The following is a 12,246-nucleotide window of genomic DNA, read 5'->3' on the forward strand; positions in this document are numbered from 1 at the left end:
CCCCCTGCCTGGGCCAGGGAACCTCAGGCCATGCCCCACTGCCCCGGTGCTGGGCCAGTGGACCTCAGCCGTGTTCCCCACCTGAAGGGGCTTGACAGGGGACCTCAGGCTGCGCCCCTTGCCCAGTTCTGTGCCAGGGGACCTGAGGCTGCGACCCTGCCTAGCTGGGCTTGACAAGGGTGGGATCAGCCAGGTCTGGATCTAGCCCAATGGGGGTGGGGCTGTCCAGGTCTGGGTCTCGCGCAATTTCGAGGCGCACGTGGGTGGGCGGGGACTTGACTCTGGGTCCCGTGGTGTGCCCCAGACTCTGACAGGAGGAAGATTTTCATATACATTTTACTAATTTTCTTTCATCTCTGACACTATTATAGAGAAAGGGCAAATAGCAATATTAAAATATTTCCTCTAATTAATCCCCTTTTAATGTGCACAAATTTCATGCACCAGGCCACTAGTCTATCTATCTATATCTATCTATATATATCTATCTATATATATATATATATATCTATCTATATATATATATAGATAGATAGATATATGTGTGTGTGTGTATATATGCATATATACATACATATATATTTATATATATATATAAAATATATATATATATATATATATATATATATATTATAAAAAGCAGATTTGTTCTTGCCAGGGTCTTGGGGAAAGGGAGGAATTCACTGCTAACAAACATGAGGTTTCTTTTTGGAGGTGATAGAAACGTTCTGGAATTAGACAGTAGTGAGCACAAAGCAGAACAATATGACTATACTAACAACCACTGAATTACACATATTGAAAGGATAAATTCTATGTTTTGTGAATTTCATCTAAAAAAAAGTCTGGACAAAAAGTGATCTATATCCAAGACAGACAGAAACAATCGTTTTTATGATTTGGCCTCAGAAGTCACAAAGCATTCCTCCTGACCTGGGCACTAGAAGTGAGTCCCTAAGTCTGGCCCACATTCCAAGTTAGGTTTTACACTTATATCATGAAACTCATTATCCTTTCAGTCTCACATGGGGAGGGTATTAACGTCACCCATCTACAGATGAAACTCAGGCTCAGAGAGGTTCAATACCCTTCCCAAGGCCACAAGGACAGCGGCGGTAGAACTCACATTGGGACCAAGAACCAGCTGACTCCAAACCTGTGCTATTAACCTCCATCAGTGGTGGTTTTTCAGCCGACACATCTTTTGTGAAACCATAGACACCTGGGACCACCCCCTGCCCCAGGACCTCTTAAATCATTTCTGGGGCTTGTTCCATACACTTGAATGTTTTTCAGCTCCCCAGGTGTTCCTCAGGTGCATTACACATATAGAACCACCCCTATGTGCCTGATGGTTTTATACTATTAACATGGGCAACTGGCTCCAGCTATAATATGTGAAATAATAATATGTGAAAGTATAATATGTGAAGATATGTGAAAGTAACTGAAACTGGGACAGGCTGTTGGGAACTTTATTAGGTGTTATTTATAAAACCAAGTACTTACAATAGCAAATCCCACGTGCCAGGAGCCTTGGGAAACAGATGAGTTTGACATTGACTTCGACCCCAGGTAGCTGACAATCTAATAGAGAAAAGTCAGTGTTAGGATAGCTTCTGTGGGATTCAGAAAGATGACAAGGGCTCAGGAAGATAGGAGGGGTCCTGGGGCCATCAAGACTGCCAATGGTCCCCATCTTTTCGGTGGGTGCTGGGTCTCATCTCTCCCGCCCTGCCCTCGTCCTCACCTGCCATTCTAGCAAATGGGTGGGTAATGGGGTAATTGTCGGAAGATGGAACAACACTGTGCTGGGAGAGAAGGTAAGTTCTGGGAACGTACCAAGTGCTGATTTAAAAAATAAGACGTACCTTAAGGCAGACAGTGTTAAGCCACCAAGCTGTGACTTCCCGGCTGGAAAAGTTCCTTTCCTGCTGGAAGAGAATAAATTGTCTTAAGATATCGCTTTTCAGGTTAGACTTTTCCTCTCCAAGTTTTCCCAGGACTTAAAAGGGCTACGGCCGGTGCGGGAAGTCAGGGCACTGTTCACCCAGCCCAGCGCCAGGAAAAGGAAAACAAATGTTAAAGGTATAAAAGGCACACATTTCAGAGGCAGAGGGCTCATTTCACCTTTGGGGAGGAGGCAGGCTGGTGTGCTGCAGTGAGGCTCTTTAGGAGAGGGGGTGGGGAAGGATGAGAGGATGTAAAACAGGCTGAGTGCAAACCCCCTCATCTGTAGTGGCGGCAGGCCCGGCTCCTGTAATGGCGGCACACCCGGTTCCTGTAATGGTGCAGGCCCGGCTCCTGTAATGGCGGCTGCCCGGCTCCTGTAATGGCGGCAGGCCAGTCTTCAACGACGCTTGTTGGAAGAGAAGGACCTATAAGGACGAGCAGGGCCTAAGACAATGCTGAGAGCCCGCAGAAGAGAGGGCAGGACAGCGGGAGACCAGGCAGAGTCGACGCCATCGATGCGTCTCCCACCAGTTAGACTTCCGGCTGGCCGCAGCCTAGGCATGCGCATTGTGATCTGCCCCAGGGCGCATGCGCACGTTGCCGTGAAGGCGGGGCATATAGCGGGCAGGGCCAGGATGAGGGACAAGTGTGAACAGGACAGGCTTCCTCTCTGCCTCGAAGGGTCGTCGCAGGTGTAAGGACATAATACATGAAAACAGCTTGACACTGAGACAGGTGTTAGGTGTTCCTTATAAAATCAAGTGCTTACAGTAGCAAATGCCATGTAGCAGGTGCCTTGAGAAACAAAGATGAAGTCGACATCGAGCTAGATTCCAGGGAGCTGACAGTCTAATAGACTCCTGCGGGATTCAGAAAGATGACAAGAGCTCACAGGAGGATAAAAGAGATTCTGGCCCCTGTAATGTGATGGGATAATTGTCATAAAACGGAACAATAATGTGCTGGGACAAAATCTGGTCTTCTGGGAACTTTTCAAATCGTGACGGGAAAAAAAAAAGAGAGAAAAAAGATACCTTGAGACAGGCTTAGGTCATCTAAGTGCCTGGCTGCCCTTGCTTGCTGGAGAATAAATGATTAGACCTTTCTTCTCCCCAGTTTCTCAGGACTTATTAAAAGATCTGCAACTAGAGGGGGTAGTCATGGCACTGTCACACAGATCACTTCAAGGAAAAAACTGTTAGAAGTATAAAATGCAAGCGGTTCAAAGGCAGACAGGTTAGTTTCACTTTGTTAAGGGGGACGGTGTGCTTGCGGTGTTGAGGCTTTTTGGAAGAGATGGGCTTGGAAACCGTGCAGAGGACGGGAGCGCTTGAGGCCAGTCAGTCACTGGACAGGCCAGCCACTGGCCACTCCAGAAAAACAGCTTTCGCTGAGTTGGGCTGAGCGCCAGGCCGGTCCGCCCCAAGGCGCAGGCGCAAAGCGGGCAGGGGCCAGCAGGCCACGTGGCAGGGCTTGGGGGTGGGGGTGCAGTGAGGGTGGGAGTACCAGCAGCCTGGAATCTCAGGAGGGGGGAGGGCGGTGAGGGAGGGCTGGGCAACTCTCGCAAGGCCAAGCTCAGTCTAGCAGGGGTTGTAGCTGCCTGGTGGTGGGAGAAGTAGCACTGGAGCCAAAGAACGTGTGTCTGTGCTGGCGTGGTCATGGAGGCGCCGGTGCACAACATGAAGGGCTCCCCACAATGATAGACCTAGTCTGACTAGGTGCCTGAAGCTGCAGTGACATAGACAACCGACAAATACCAAGACATTTTATGTGGCTTTTAAATATACAAAATAGGCTGCCTCAGAAAATCCCCAAGTCTAAATACCCAGGTTTGAAAGCACAGGGACAGCATCATGCTGGAGCTATTCCAATATATAAATTCTCTCTAACAACAATCGGGAGGACTCAGGCCTAGAGAGAAATGAAAGCAGTCCCAGATGTGGAAGGTCTGCATTCTCCTTGACTACTATATGGATGAGAAAAGACACTGGCTTTTCCCCACTTTACCCCATCACAACCTTCCTGGTATTCTTACCCATCTCTTTCCTCTTCTTTTCTCCACTTCACTCCACAAATTCCTTTCTCTGTTTTTCACCACTTCTATTTTCACTCATTCTGTCTAGTTATATTTATGAAGTATGCAGTGTTTCTCTGATTTGGGTCAAGACCCAAGCCTACAAGGAAGGCAGCTGTGCTACGTGGACAAAAAGGAGCCACATGCTAACCTGACTAGCTCAGGGAAGGCCTGGCGGCCTTGCAAACTCAGAGGCCTAAAGCAACCTCAAAGGTAGGTCCGAAATTAAAATATTTTTAACTAAGAGCAGCTTATGGTGAGTAGTCATGTCCTAAGCCAGTATTTTCCTTGATGAAGGTCAATCTTTACCTCAACTGAGTCTGTCTATTGTCTTTTTACATCTATGATAACATATCATTGGAATATCAAAAGTAATTTTCCCTTGTCCAGACCCCTCAAAGCATAGGCACCACTCTACAGAGACCACAAATCCCCTCAATGTTATTGAGTTTACTGTTGACTGTTAACCATCCTATACCAACCTATGTAAAAGAAATACGTCTATCATTTTACTTTTTATCCCAGAGGTTTCCCCGCTTTGCTTTCTCCTGCCTCCCTAACCTATCACCAATAGATTTCATGTAACCCACAAACGTCTCCTCTTTTGATTGTAAGGTATAATAAAATAAGGTACAAAACTGCCAGGCTCTGGAGTATTATCTCAATCCACTGAGATTTTGCTTCCCGGGAACTGTCGACAGTTTTGGCTTAAATAAACTCACAAAAATTCTTCACAGGTTTGAATGTCTTATGTTAACAGGTGTTTAATACCAAGAGCTGTACCAAGGCTACATATTTATCATCTCATTTCATCTCACACATAGTGAGGGTCATGAAATATCTCCCACCTACACTAGAAGAAAGTCAGGCTCAGAGAGAAAATAAGATTAAATACCTCTCCTGTTGACACAGGGCCAATAAACAGTAGGTGTCAACTGCAAGTAGGAGAAAATTTTTCAATATTCAGGAGTTGGGGTTATATTATTAACTCTAGATTGGGTTTCTAATTTCTTGGAAGTGATCACAGGATAGGTTCTTTAAGAGCAACCATGTCACTATGGGAACTTCCTAAGATTGCTTCCCATACATAGAAAGAACAGATACCTAAGCCAATTTTTATACATAGAAAAAAAGAACTTTCTCTTCATGTCCATGAAGGCAAGCTCAACAATCACACAATTGCAGGCACAGTGAACAAATTCCCATCGGAATACACTGCAAAGGAATTCAAAGTTAGGTCATCTTAGCAAGGACCGCAGGAGACCTTCCACTTTGGACTTTCTGCTAGCCCAAGACAGTAGATTGTGACACACAGTGACTTCTCAGAAAGGAACAAGGCTAGTGTTCTAGCATCTTTAATTAAACACAGAAAATATGAAGGAGGGAGCTGCATGAACTGGGCTAGGTTCACAGCCCTTCCTGCTGCCCGGCACTGGCCCCTGAGGTGGCACCCTTAGTCCTCCACCCAGAAACAGAGCCACTGAAACTACGGCTCCAGAGTGGCTGTGGCAGAAAAGATGAAAAACAAAACTGCTACCATTGTCTTCTTTTCACAAGGTTAGTTCAAAAACAAGTTGAAAAAACAAGCATTTGAGAGGTTTGCTGAGAAATTGCTCTAATACTGCAATAAAAATATAACAAAGGGTCCTGTGTCAAAATGGGCTGCATCTGGCAGACGCACTGGGTCCCCTGGGAGGAATGCTGGAGCCTGGGGTTCCGCACATGCACGTAGCTGGGACCCAAGTGGGCCAATGGTTGCACTGGGATGGGTCCCTGGTTGGGTCTTTGGACAGAAGCTGCCCACATCCTGCACATTTTTAAAGTTTCCTACCTTCACTGCCTTCCAATGTAGCCGAAGGCAGAGGTTTGGAGCCACCTGTTTAGCCACAATGGCCAAAAATGGTGATGAAAAATGGCTGCTCTGGAGGCCAAAATCTGTCATAAAATTATTATTTTGTGACTTCAATTTGCCACAAGACAAATTTTTAAAGGAATAAATCAAACTGGATGAAGGCTGGTGACCTTTGGAAATAATGATCAAATTCAATTGGTTAAACCATCTAACAGACTTTACTGTAATAGTAGAAACATTGAACAAATCAAAGGCAGAACTCATGGAAATAAATGAAGATAAAACTAAACTCCAAAGATCTCCAGACAAGCCCCTTCCTGAAATTACTGATGAGTATAAACGTGATGTAAAACAGATCTGTTTAAAGCCTTCCCTACTGATACAACACTTAATGACATAAAAAAATAGTTAGAAGTTAAAGGTCAAGTACTAAATATTCAGATGAGAAGAACATGGCACAAAGCATTTAAGGGATCAATATCTGCTGTGCTTGACAGCATTGAATCTGCTAAAAAAAAACTCGTGGAGACACCTAAACAAAAGTACAAAGACGTAGATCTGCTAATACTTTTCAAGGAAGATTACTTTGCAAGAAATAATAAAGAAAACAAAATAAAATGGAAGCTAAATTATGAGCTAAACAAGAGCAAGAAGAAAAACAAAAGTTAACAGAAAATGCTGAAATGAAATATCTGGAAGAAAAGACTTTTTGCTTGCTGAAATTTTCAGGGAATCTAGATGATCACACCTGCAGAGGAGATTTGCACATCCTTTTCTCAAATCATGATGAATTAAAATGGAAAGACTAAGAAAAAAAAGGAAAGATTGTCAGAGGAGCAAGAGGGAATAATCCCATTTAGAGAAAAAGCTAAGGAAGCACTAGATAAAGCCAAAGATCCAAATAATGGTAACCTACAATTAAGGAACAAAGTGACAGGGAAGTACTAGACAAAGATGTGGAAAAAGAAACATTGAAGGAAGTCATAGAAGGTGCAACTCTATGGTCGCCTCTACTCAGATAGTGCCTGCTGCATCCTCCTTGGCCGCCTGTACATGCCTGGGCAACGATTGTGGAGATTGCAGGCATCTTCATGTGAGACAAAGAGCAGATCCAGGAGGAGGAGCTGCAGAGATCCATTGATGAGACGCAACGGTTGGAGGAAATGTTTCAGAGCCCTGAGGTTGAGCGTCACCCTCGAGAACCAAAATCCCAAACAGAAGGAAATGAAGATTCAGGGGGCAAAGAGGAACCATGGGAAATGGTGATGGATAAGAAACACTTTAAGCTGTGGCGGTGCCCTATTACAGGCACCCATCTTTATCAGTACAGAGTTTTTAGAACCTACATAGATGTGACACCCCAGCAGTTCTTCAATGTTCAGCTGGTTAGAGTACAGAAAAAAAAGTGGGATGCCCTGGTAACCAAGTTGGAAGTGATTGAGAGGGACGTCATTGGTGGTTTTGAGGTTCTTCACATTTTCCTTACTCACTGTACTCCTGGGATTATGTTCATGTTTAGTGGTACAGCGTGGATCAGGAAAACATTGTGCTGGTGTTGGTGTCACGTGCTGTGGAGCACCCTAGTGTGCTGGAGTCTCTGGAATTTTTAAGAGTTAGATCATGTGAATCCCAAATGGTTATCCATCCCCACAACTCATTTGACTACTTGTGACAATCCCCAGACTGTGTTTCCTCACTACTGTTAGTTGGATGGTTCCCAGTGGCATGCCAGATTTCCTGGACAAGCTGCACATGGCCACTCTGAAAGTCAAGAACATGGAGATCAAAGTAAAGGACTACATCACATGTGGAAATGGGTGAAGCCAAGGCCACCACACCATCTTCCGAGTGGAAAAATGAGGGTAGTTGTGGCCCTGCCCGGATCAAGTATGCTTGAAGGACTTTGGGATAAGAAGGGACAGGCTGCTTCTAGCCCTGTCTCGGTCCCTATCACTCTGCTACAGAACAGGGACAGGTACTACAAAACATCTCTGTAACTACCAGTGCAAGATAATTCAATAACTGGTGTCTGACTTCATTCACAGCCTTCTTTGTTCTTTATCAAAACAGAGATTAAGGAGGCATCCCTAGGGGCACTGTCATATTCTCAGGTCAAGCATTTTTCAATTCAGTATTCCAATGAGCTAATCGGGAACAAAGCACAGCTCAGGCCAGAAGGGAACGACTTGTTTTTGCTACCTCTGAATAGTTTCCTCTACCAACATTCTAGTTTCCACCATCAGTTCTGCAGCATTTGGACTTCCTTTAGTCTGAAGGTCCAACTGGAAAGTGAAGGTGGCCAGTTGATGTTTCAATGAGGAGTCATTTGGGAGTGCTCTTGGAATTGTGATTGTCCTATGTTGAATGGATGTAAACTGTTGCTTGACAGTGTGTCTAGAGCAGTGGTTCTCAACCTTCTGGCCCTTTAAATACAGTTCCTCATGTTGTGACCCAACCATAAAGTTATTTTCGTTGCTACTTCATAACTGTAATGTTGCTACTGTTATGAATCATAATGTAAATATCTGATATGCAGGATGGTCTTAGGCAACCCCTGTGAAAGGATCATTCGACTGCCAAAGGGGTCACGACCCACAGGTTGAGAACCGCTGGCCTAGAGGGACATAAAGTTTGTACCAGGAAATTTCTCTCTTCCCCTCCCAAATACCACCCATTGACTACCCAAAGCCGTTTCCTTTAGACTGGCCAGTTCTTCTACATTCATGCACTATGTTAACCTGGCTTAACGCCTCGTTCCTTGGCCCATTTACCAAGAACACGGGGAAACCAATCCTCCCAGACAATAGCTTTATGTACTATTACTGTCTTGATAGGATCAGTGGAGAAATGCTCAAAACATCCCACATTAAATAATTTATATATGTGTGTGTGTGTGAAAAAGGGAAAGGGAGAGAGACAGAAATGTGATGAGAAAGAATTGCTGATCAGCTGCCTCCTGCACTCCCTCAACTAGGGATTGAGCCCGCAATCCCAGCATGTGCCATGACCCCCTGGCTCATAGGTCGACACCCAACCACCGAGCCACACTGGCCAGGCTTATATTTTTTATGTTAAAAGTTTATTAGTTCAGTGTTTCACTTACTGAATTTGAAATATATTTTTAAATCTTTCTGTCAAAAAGTAGGGATTTGGGAGTTGAACAGAATTTCACTAATCCCACTGTCCAGAAAACAACATTTTTATTTTGACATTATTTTTCAGACTTCACATTTGACTGAATGCCGAGGACTTGTCCATCTCAGGCTAAATAAAGGTGGAAGAGTAGGGTTGGGCCACTCCCTGGAGCTTTCAGAGCTGTAGACAAGCTGTGTGAACCAATAGATAAAATCTTGCCCCAAACACTAATGTAATGAGCTTATGTGACTCTCTTGTTCCTCTGAAAGTTTTGCCTCCTCTCTTCAGAGCTAAAATAAAAGCAAACTATGCTGTTTGAATGAAGTCACAGTCAAATGGTACCAGCTTGGCCTCACTGATTCTGCTTATGGTCATGCTGCCATCTGGTGGGAGAAAAAGGATCAAGTTTTAAGTCCTCCTCCCTCCAGTCACCCACTCTTTTTAGAAATAATTTAAATGATCACATTTTCCCCCTTTTTCCTACTTGGATCTAAACCTGAGATGAACTTAAGCCCATGAAACTCTTTGTTGCCTGTGAAGTTTTGTGCCAAAGAAATAACTGCCTAGTCCTTTCTGCCTTCCTTCTCTGAGTCTGGCAGAGCAGAAATACATTGAGCAGCCCCAGCTTCTCTCATTGATCAGTTCTCTTTTCTCATCTCTAGGACCTGACAAGCCAAGGAGAGGCCCTGGGTTATGTCTTCACTCAGGGCCTGTGATTGCTGGGCATGGATAGGTGTGGACAATAGTGCGTGTGTGAGTGCAGAAGTGTTAAGGATGTGGGTGTTGCTCATGTTCTGATTTTGGGGGATTTGACTGCTATGGGGTAGGTCTGTACAGTTACTTATGTCATCATAATGATTTTACTTCTGATATATTTTTTTCTTCAATGCATGTCAGGGTCTCTAAGACTCTAGACACACGCTTCTATTCTATTACAAACTCCCAAATGTGCCCAAATTACCTTCAGGCTTTCCCCCAGTTCTCACCCCTGAGCTTCTTCTGAGGTGTGCTGAAGACACCCTCCTAATCCCCCTAGGGCAGTGGTTCTCAACTTTCCTAATGCCGCGACCCTTTAATACAGTTCCTCATGTTGTGGTGACCCACAACCATAAAATTATTTTTGTTGCTACTTCATAACTGTAATTTTGCTACTGTTATGAATCATAATGTAAATATCTGATATGCAGGATGTATTTTCATTGTTACAAACTGAACATAATTAAAGCATAGTGATTGATCACAAAACAATATGTAATTATATATTTGTTTTCCGATGGTCTTAGGCGACCCCTGTGAAAGGGTCGTTCGACCCCCCAAAGGGGTCGCGACCCACAGGTTGAGAACCACTGCCCTAGGGCTTGGTCCCTACACCCTCCTTTTAGGACAAGTCCTCACCAAGCACCCGCACCCCCTTGCAGACAGGGTGCAGCCCAAAGACCTCCAGCTATCAGATCACCCCTTCTCTGCTGAAACTCCACCCCTGCCCAGGAAACCTCCACCCCATTCCCAAGGGAAACCATCCCTCCAACCCCAGAGAAACTCTAGAAAGCTGTCTTCTCCTGAGAATATACTGCAGAGGCCCCTGGGCCCAGACCCCTCAAGAGACCCCCCCACAGTGCCTGCATGGGAGCCCTTGCCTATGTAGAGAAAAGCCCCCCAGCATTAGGCCCCGTGTCCCAGGGGCAGACCTGAAGCTGGTCAAAAGCCTGACTGGAGACAGGCGGGACCTCCTAACTGATATGTTTATCAAATGTGTAAATAAATACATAAAGATTGGTTTAAAAAATCACAGATCAGCCGAAACCGGTTTGGCTCAGTGGATAGAGCGTCGGCCTGCGGACTGAAAGGTCCCAGGTTCGATTCCAGTCAAGGGCATATACCTTGGTTGCAGGCACATCCCCAGTAGGAGATGTGCAGGAGGCAGCTGATCGATGTTTCTCTCTCATCGATGTTTCTAACTCTCTATCTCTCTCCCTTCCTCTCTGTAAAAAATCAATAAAAATATAAAAAAAAAATCACAGATCAACAAGAATCCTTAAACAAATTGAAGTAAAAAATTGCAGATTTGCCTGGCCAGTGTGGCTCAGTGGTTGAGCATCAACCCATGAACCAGGAGGTCACAGTTCAATTCTGTGACAGGGCACATGCTTGGGTTTTGGGCTCAATCCTCAGTAGGGGACATGCAGGAGGCAGCTGATCAATGATTCTCTCTCATCATTTATGTTTCTATCCCTCTGTCTCTCCCTTTCTATGAAATCAATATTTTTAAAAATATTTTAAAAGGGTTGCAGATTTAAAGGAAAAGGAAAGATAAATAAAGCTGCCCATACGAGGTCTGCTAGAAGTAGTTTCAGAGCAAGAATACTAAATGTGACAGTAATGATAAACATGATGAAAATGGTGTATCTAGACCAGTCAAAAGACCAAGAAAAGAAACAAAAAAAAACCTGCATCAAAATAGAAGAAAACAAAAATGGTGCTGAAGACGAGTAGTTTAGTAAGCAATTTGTTTAACTTTAAACAAATTTTCAAATCATTTTAATTTGGTTTTCAGCTGCTTTTGTCTTTGGAGGCTTTTAAAAAGAAAACATGAATTAAATTGACTTCAATGTCCACTACGTACAGTTCTGTTACTTCTGATGATTCAAACATCAAAAGAAAGATGCTTGTACTTACTAAATAGCCTTTGCAATATGAGAATGTATTAGTAAAAACTAATAAAATATCTACATATATAAAAGGCTAATATGCAAAGTGTCCCCTCGGGAATTCAACCAGGAGATCAGGAGTTCGATGGCTCGCTATGACATGTGCTGACCACCAGAGGGCAGCACGGAATGAAGGAAGGCCCCAGCCGGCCAGGCCTAGGGACCCTACCTGTGCACAAATTTCATACACCGGGCCTCTGGTATACCATATAAAAATCACTGTACGTGCGGCAGAGAGCTACAAGCGGCGGTGGGCCAGGCGGCCAGCTGAGGCAAGCGGCAGCGAGCTACTCACGCATGGATTCGTGCGCAGGGCCACTAGTTGAACATAAGAGAAGTTTTGCTCATACCATGTGCACATTCACAATTCAACATGTAACACATTTCAATATCAGTTACCCATTAGTACACAGAGTATACAACAAATCAGCTTGCGGGCCTTTCAAGGACAAAATCACTTTTAACTTTTTACCTTTTCACTATAAGATTTATCAGCCACACTCAGATACTTTTTGCAGAAACAC

The 12,246-nt window shown here is 44.3% G+C and overlaps 1 long non-coding RNA gene and 1 pseudogene across 1 annotated transcript in view; one reads left to right on the forward strand and one right to left on the reverse strand.

The window, feature by feature from the left end:
• Positions 1-1,925, reverse strand: part of LOC106696577 — a 9,760-nt gene extending 7,835 nt beyond the window's left edge. Inside the window, exons 1-2 of the long non-coding RNA XR_001347523.2 lie at positions 1,872-1,925; positions 1,510-1,587 (exon numbers count right to left, since the gene is read on the reverse strand). This is a non-coding gene — a long non-coding RNA (uncharacterized LOC106696577). The remainder of the gene's footprint in view (positions 1-1,509; positions 1,588-1,871) is intronic.
• Positions 1,926-5,939: 4,014 nt separating this feature from the next.
• Positions 5,940-11,446, forward strand: LOC102437253 (annotated as a pseudogene).
• The last annotated feature ends 800 nt before the right edge of the window (positions 11,447-12,246 follow it).

The sequence above is a fragment of the Myotis lucifugus genome, unplaced genomic scaffold, assembly GCF_000147115.1.
Source record: "Myotis lucifugus unplaced genomic scaffold, Myoluc2.0 scaffold_20, whole genome shotgun sequence".
Taxonomy (NCBI): domain Eukaryota; kingdom Metazoa; phylum Chordata; class Mammalia; order Chiroptera; family Vespertilionidae; genus Myotis; species Myotis lucifugus.